This window comes from Ochlerotatus camptorhynchus, unplaced genomic scaffold (genome assembly GCF_037179485.1).
Source record: "Ochlerotatus camptorhynchus isolate MF236.1 unplaced genomic scaffold, CSIRO-AGI_Acam_v1.1 ptg000767l, whole genome shotgun sequence".
NCBI classification, from domain to species: domain Eukaryota; kingdom Metazoa; phylum Arthropoda; class Insecta; order Diptera; family Culicidae; genus Ochlerotatus; species Ochlerotatus camptorhynchus.
Genome location: NW_027041234.1, coordinates 155406 through 163527, shown reverse-complemented (window position 1 = coordinate 163527; position 8122 = coordinate 155406).

Sequence of the window (8122 nt, the reverse complement as noted above, 5' to 3'; positions counted from 1 at the left end):
AAATAAACAAAATCCCCTTAAATTCATCGAAGTTTCTCAGTTGTCTGAAGCTTTCCGTAATTTCTACAAAGCACTCCCAATTTCTTCAATTTGCTCAGAATTTATTCTCTGTGAATTTCTCTGAACTTAGCATACATTTTCTTGAATTTCGAAGATGTCCTCTGAACATCCTTAATGAGATTTAAAAAAAATCACTGAACTTCAGCAAAGTTATTGATTTTCTACAAAATTCGCTAAATATAGTTTAATTTTGTTAGATTTTCAACAGTGATCGGAAATTCTCAAAATATTAAATCTCACGTTTGTGATTATCTGCCTATGAGTTTTGCCTGGCGGAATTCAGATGCACAAAAATATTCGATGAGTTTTCAGGTTCTTAAATTCATTGCTTTATATTTTGTTGCTTTTAATTGTTATTAGTGCTGTTTTTTGTATCATTTTTCAATGTTGGAATGAAATTTTGGTGTCGTTAGGGTGAGTGCGTAAACATGCATGGGAATCTCAAGCGTGAGCGTAACTTGATTGTAATTTTTTTGTGATATAAGGAGCTCGGTGGCCTAGTGACGCCCGTTTTTGCATACTGAGCAACATACCGTGGCTTCAAACCCATGTTCTTTCGTGATATTGATTCGTTCAATTCAGTATATTGTTTGCCAGAACGAATCCTGTTGCAATCCCAACCCTTTCATTCATCATCCCAGTGATTTATCATGGTAGTGCAGAGGTGTTCTCGGCTTTCATTCAAGTTAGTATTACGTCAACATATTCCTACCCATTCGTGTCTTAACCAGCATTTCAACGTGGTCGGTTGGCAAAAATGGTTGGACTAGACAATCAAGCCCCTTACATCAGAGTAAAACCACTATGACCGACAATCGTTTTTGAATAAGAATGACATGAAATAGCAGAAATGGAAGAATTCAACATTATTTCGAGAGGAAAGGAATAGATCCAATGAACATTTCAAATTATTTGTTGCTTGGTATGTAGTGAACGACAGAGATACGCGATACAGTTTCAGACCATTGATGATTAATTTTAAATATACGAATGGTCCAACCGACAATGATCACGATGACAGCGATGACGACAACAGCGGTTTTGGAGTTTACCTTTTGTCTAGGATATAACACCGCTTGGAAAACGATACATTAATGCTTTTTCCTATTCCGAACAACCGATATTCCAACAGCATTTGAACTTTCACTGAACAATATCCATTTTACTACGCGTTCGTGAAACTCGAAACTAAAAATCCCGAAAATTAGCAGACATTCAATGTTTCCAACGATCTCCATTTTGAGCAACATCAGAGATTGCCTTTTCCGTACTCGAAGGAAAGACTATATCAGAAATGTTTATAAATACATAGTTGATCGCTGGATGCAACTTGTCCGTAAAATTCACGGGAATTTCAAATCGTGAGAAATCGTTGAAACTTTTCTCCAACCAATGCTTTCCATTTCCGGTATATGAAAAAATACTTACTAGTTGTTGGGTTCTTCTGCCACTTTCCGGATTGCATCCATGTTTCCGTTCGTTGGCTGCTTCCCGATGTGAAATGGTTCTCAGGGCGAAATTGTTCGCAACATCTTATTTTGCACAGCTGATATTGTCGGGATGGAAGAGGTCTCGGCTTTACATGATCCATAACGGTTGATTCCGTATCGACCAGGATGGTATGCGGAATGTACAGCTCGATTGCAGTTCACTAGTAGAACGTCCCTCAGAAACTAACTTTCAGGTTAAAATTCTTGAAAACTAAACTGGGGATTGTTCTTGATTAAAAGTACTTCAGAACGGAGAATCACGAGATAAAATCTTCTGTCCTTAACGGTTCCTATTACGGAGCAAAAAGTACTCATTCAAATTGATGCTTTTAAACAAATCGTGAATCAAACTAGACAAGTCCGACTGGGGCAAAGCTTGCTTTCAACAAATAACCTTCACTATATTTTCTAAGATTATACGCAACAGGAAAACATCAGTTCCGAAAGGGGTCACAGCTACGGACAATTCCACTCTCGTTAAATGTTAAACGAATTGTAAATCTCTGTCTTTGCTCAATTAGTGCCCACTCCTCGTGCAGGGCACATGGCATTTGAAGCGAGGATTTATTTACTCTATGCCTAGACAATAAATCAGAATCACGTGTAGATTCGGTGAAACACATTGTTGGCGTTTTTAAATGCCACCTGTTTAAAGTAATTCGCAGTTAGTTGCATGAATTGTTGTTGAAAATCTTACCTTCGTCAGCGCTCATCGCTTAGAAACCTCATATCTGTTACATCTGGTAGCCAACCTGGCACCATACGGCACCACAAGGGATAACCCGTTGGCAGCCTGTGGCCAATTTGTGTCGATCTTCGGGACCGGTTCAGGCCCCCACACGCACCAGGTTCGCACTTCACGGTTTGAATCTTCTCGCAAACACGTCCCGAAACAAGCCCACTTGAAGGTTCACTCACTAGCGTTTACCAAACCCATTACCAACAGCGTGCAAACGTCACACTCTCCAATCGATGTGTCATCGCTTCCGCCCCCGATCCGTAGCCACTTCAGATACATTTCCAAACACTCGCTGACTGCCTAATGGCAGGCGGGCGGAGACTAATTAGGCAAGATTTGGCGGGCGGGCGGTCCATAAAAAAAAACCAACACAATAATCGAAAACGACCAAACTGGGCAATTGGAACAACACAAACAGAAGCTCTCTCGGGAATGCAAAGTAAACAAACAGCGCAGCATTCACCTATGACTGTGGGGGGAAATCGAAAAAAACCTACGCGATTAGATGTGGTGTGCTAGTAGGGTATCTTCGCAGTGTGGTTAGTGGACCGTCGACTGCTACACGTACTTGTGGAGTTTGTGAAGACATTGAGGAAGTGTTTGTTTTTGAATGAATTTGATCAATGGAGAGTAGCTGAGGGGCCTCCGATAGCCTAGTCAACAAAGGCCCGATAATACCATGTTGGAGGCGGGGTGGGTTCGATCTCCGGTCCAGTTGAGGAACTATTTCGGCTTGAGCATTTTCTCAACTTCTATAGAGCCGAGCTAAGCCTATAGAGTAGCATTGTGTTTGTCACACAATTATACAATTTCATGCATTGGTTGGCATAGGCCGCTGGCAGAGTGAGATTTTATTAATAATTGTTATTCCTTTTCCTCGGTCACTAGCTTTCACTCTGTCAGAGGCCATAGAACACGTCTAGAACACTATACTGAGAGTCGGCAAAACGCTTGCTAAAGATGTGTAATCATTCAAGAAGAAGAAGAAGAACAAGAAGAAGAAGAACAAGAATAAGCAGAATAAGAAGAAAAAGAAGAAGAAGAAGAAGAATATAGAGTTAATAAGCACAGCTATCAACGTTTATCGTAGATAAACATGGTGAATTTATCATACAATCAAGCAGTTTTGGGACGACCTTCTACCAGAAAATTTTAAGGGAATGAGGTGACTAATTACATTTTTGTTAGGGAGAGCATAAATAAGATTTATGGCTATGGCAGGGTATGGGACCTCCCTTAGCTCAGTCGGTAAAGGCACAGCTACAAAGCAAGACCATGCTGGAGGTGACTGGGTTCGATTCCCGGTCCGGTCTAGGAATTTTTCGGGTTGGAAAATTTCTCGACTTCCCTGGGCATAATAGAGTATGATTGAACTTGCCACACAATTTTACTAATGCAAAAATGGTACAGACATCGAAAGCCCTCTCAATTAATAACTGTGGAAGTGCATCTAGAACACTAAGTTGAGAGCACGCAATTAGCTAATATATGCCATACGCAATAAGCTTGAAATGCGAGAAAGAAGAAGAAGAAGGCTATGGCAGATTATGCACACATACGTATTTCCAGATATACAGACGCGATTGGTGTAGTCCGAGTTTCGGGGACACTCTCGAGCCCTTTCGAATCACGGGGTTCCGGCAAGGCGATGGGCTTTCGTTTCTTTTAATATCGCCCTGGAAGGCGTGAATCAAAGAGCGAGGATAGACATGAGTGGTACGATTCTCAGGAAGTCCGTCCAGTTTCCAGCTTCCAGCACGCAACTTTGAAACGATGGCGGAAACGTACATCAGACAAAAGGCTCGAGCAAATTGGACTCGTCATCAATGCAAAGGCAAAATACATGAGAGTTTGGGTTAACAGTGACGAAATCGAGCTGGTTGACGAGTTCGTAGATCTGGGTTCACTGGTGACCGCCGATAATGGCACCAGCAGAAAAATCCAAAGACGCATTTTGGCAGGGAATCGTGCTTATTTTGGACTCCGCGCCACAAAGGTAACTATCTACAATAAGCTAATTAGACCGGTAGTCCTCCACGGCCACGAGACATGAATTATGCGCTTGAAGGTGGTGTTTTTGAACAGAAGGTGTTGCGTACTATCTACAGTCCAGTGCAGATGGGGAGGCGAATGAACCGTGAATTGCTCCAGCTGCTGGAAGAACCACTCATCGTCCACTCTGCAGAAATAGGACGACTATGGTGGGCTACGCACGTTGATACACGTCTATTCTGGTCAACTCAAAATTGAGTCAAATGTACTCATCTCAACGGCAAGCAGGGCTACTCAACATTGAGTAGCATTATGTTGACTCACTTTTGAGTAAACAACGTTCTCACGTAGACTGAGTCAAATCCACTTAGCAATATTTTCAGTTGCGGGCGGGTTTTTGTTTTGATTTTTATTCAAGGAAATGGAAATTGCCTGTTCCGGATTAGTTCTACCGGAGCAGAAAATGGTTCAATGTCGTTTCCCTAAGCAATTCGTACTTACCTGAAGGCATTTCAGCCGGTTTTGAGTAACATTTCCTATGAGGTTTCCTCGGACATGACTGGCATTTTTTCCAAGTCCAGGATTTTGCTAACTGAGTGGCTTTTACTCAGATTGACATTTCTCGTTTACTCAATTTTTGACAACTCGATACATCAGACGAAAGTGAGTACGATCGACTTACCTGGTGGGTAAGCTGAAGTTAGCGTGTAGAATATTAGTTGACAGCCCGGAGAAATGGTTCTGGATAACGAACGGACTGGAACGACACGAAGAGGCACGCAGCGATCATGGTGGATTATTCAGGTGGAAGACGACCTGTGGAGCCATCGCATACTGCGAGGCTGGTGACGTGGATCAAGTGGAATGTAGACGACCTTTGTGAACAGCAAAGGACACTCAGGGCTTAGCCTGACTAGTAAGATGAGGAATAAATTAGACCCCATTTTCACGAGCTTGTAGAAAAACCAATCGAAAAATATTGTTCCACGGTAAATTTCCAGTGGTAGGACACGTCATCCTACACTGCTTGAACGATGTGATTCATCCAAATATGCTATTGCCATTATAATTCCCATATAAACGTCAAATAGTTTGAGCACAACCAGTTTTTAACTAAATGAGTTAAAATTTTGGGACGATGATCAGAATCCGGATTTGAACCGTTTGAGCACTTGTAGACAGAGACAATTTAATATTTTTCACCACTCTATTTCGCACATACAAATGGCGAAACCGTTGCCATAGCACTTCCAAATTGCCAAATGATTTTTTTTTTCAAATTAACAAATGCTACCCATTGCATACTAGTCAATTGAAATTTTTACAACTAATTTCAAACTTCAACCGACTGAAATCCGGCCAACGAGCATACTGTTGTCAGAATACTTTTAAAATGTTCAAACCTATCCAAAATAACAATCGACTTATCTTATCCCAACTAAATCCTTCCTTATAGGCAAAACTCCACTTTACTCCTCCACCCAAACTGAACCTTACAAAAAAAAAACATGTTAATTGGTGCAAAATGGACAGCCATTAGCAGCTGTGCCGAGCTAAGCGAACGCCAATCTCTCGCTTTGGTGAATACAATTCAAATGAATGAACCAACGGCACCGCGCAATTTTCGTCCGTATCTCAAATCACTCTAGGACGAGGCAAATGTAAAAACGAATAGCGCGACGTCGGCGGCGGCGGCAGGACGAAAGGTGGTTGATTTGTAGTGGTTTTTAAAAATTCATTCATTCAGTCACCTTCCGCCTCCTGCTGCTTCTCCACCGACCGACCGACAATGTGCGACAAGCAAGAAACATGGAATTGAGTAGTTTCATTCATAAGCGTTCGGCGACATTTACGGACTTGAAAGGCATAGACGGCCGGCCGGTGCGCAGCGGGTTTGGTGAATGGACGACGGCTGAAGAGCGTGGGATGGGAGTGGACGCCGACGACGACGACGACGACGACGACGGCGATGGACGGTGTGCATATCACTTTGTTTCGTTTATATTGATTAGCAATAACACTTCGCTCGAATGGAGGACACAAGGCGGGGATGCTAGGCTGGTACGAGAGGTTTGAAACAACGAAGAATTTCTGCAAGATTTTAAAGAAATTAACATTTTATCAGACCATATCTCTGAAAAAGGGCCTGGGTTCGATCCCAGTCGGTGCCGCCGGGATTTTCTGAGGCATAAAATATCTGATTATGCCTTGCTTTGGAAGGGAAGTAAAGCCGTTTGTCACCGGTCCAGGTGTTGGAGCTGCCTTCCTGGCGTCGGTAGAATTGGTACTCAGTACGGAAAACAAAATTGACAGTTCAGGGAGGTTGTTTGCAAGAATTTGAAACATATGAACGAAATTTATAATTGTCGATATGAAACACACCAGTGGATGTCTTTAGGCTAACACTTCAATCCTGATCATTTTCGGAGCACAAAAACTCATAAAGATGCCACCGAAAAAAAGCTAAGTCCACGCAAACAAATACCCTGAACTGTCAAAACTGTGTTGATGTTTTCTCCGTGGAGAATTCGATACCTAGCTGGATAGCCCAAGTAGACAAACTGCCTAAGGTATCCTGTAAGGGTCCTTGCAGGTTGACCCCTTTGGGCCCTGTCATAGACACTACGCCGTCATCTGCAAAGTGGTATCAACGTGCAGTTGTCACAATTATCAATTTCTCTGACGTAGAAATTATACACAAGGGGCTTAAACATGAGTCCTGGGGGAGACCCTTGTAGCTAAATCGAGAAGCTGTAGAGTTTCCATGAGAAAAGCTTATATGTTTCTCTGACAGCAAATTGTACAAAAAGTTATCAATTAATGGAGAAAGGCCACAAGCGTGGAGTTTGTCTGAAAGGTCTTCAACCGATACTGAATTAAAAGCCCCCTTAATATCCAAGAACACAGAAGCCATTTGCTCTTTCTTAGCAAAAGTTAACTGAATATCCGTGGAAAGCAATGCGAGACAGTCGTTCGTTCCCTTGCCCCTATGGAAACCAAATTGAGTATCTGAGAGTAGGTGGTTCGGCTCAACCCATTTGTCCAGGCGAAAAAGGATAATTTAACGTCGCAATGGGACGATACGAGTTATGATCTGACGCGGGTTTCCGAGGTTTTTTTAAGGGCTATTACTCTCACTCGCCTCCAATCATCTGGAACAATATTGAGCTTCAGGAACTGACAAAACAAGTTCAACATGCGCCTCTTAGCGACGTCTGGGAGGTTCTTCAACAAGTTGAACTTGATCCTATCAGCCCTCGGAGCCGAATTGATACACGATACCGAATTGATGCGCGAGTGAGAGCTCCAGTATTGAAAAAGGCTGGTTGATCTCGTCTACGGAATTCGTCGTTTTGCGAGGAATCATCCCTAGTAGCACGCTTGTTGCAAACTAACTTCTATACGACTTATTTCAGTCATAAACAAGTTGTTGCAACTTTCTGCGACTGAAGTGTGCTACTCGGGATCTGTGCCGGCACAGAATCAGCACACACAGACGGTGCGAACTTGAAAATCCAGCGATCTGAGTACTCCTCGCTCTCGTTGTTCGAAGCCCGGTTACGCATCCTTCGCACCGCGTTCCAAAGCCTATTCATCGACGTTTCGCGCGATAACCCGTCCACGAATTGCCGCTAGTAACCGCGTTTATTGGCTTTGATGAGGCTCTTTCAAGTTCGCGTTCAAGAGTCGAGTGCGCGTCAAAATGCTCGGGTGTTCCGTGTTTCCGGAAAAGCTTAAACGCGTCGGACATTTTACGAAAAACCTCAGTTTATTACTGGTCCCACCAAGGAGAAGGAGGTTTCCTACGGAAAGACGTTCCTGGAACCGGGCGAGTTTGAGT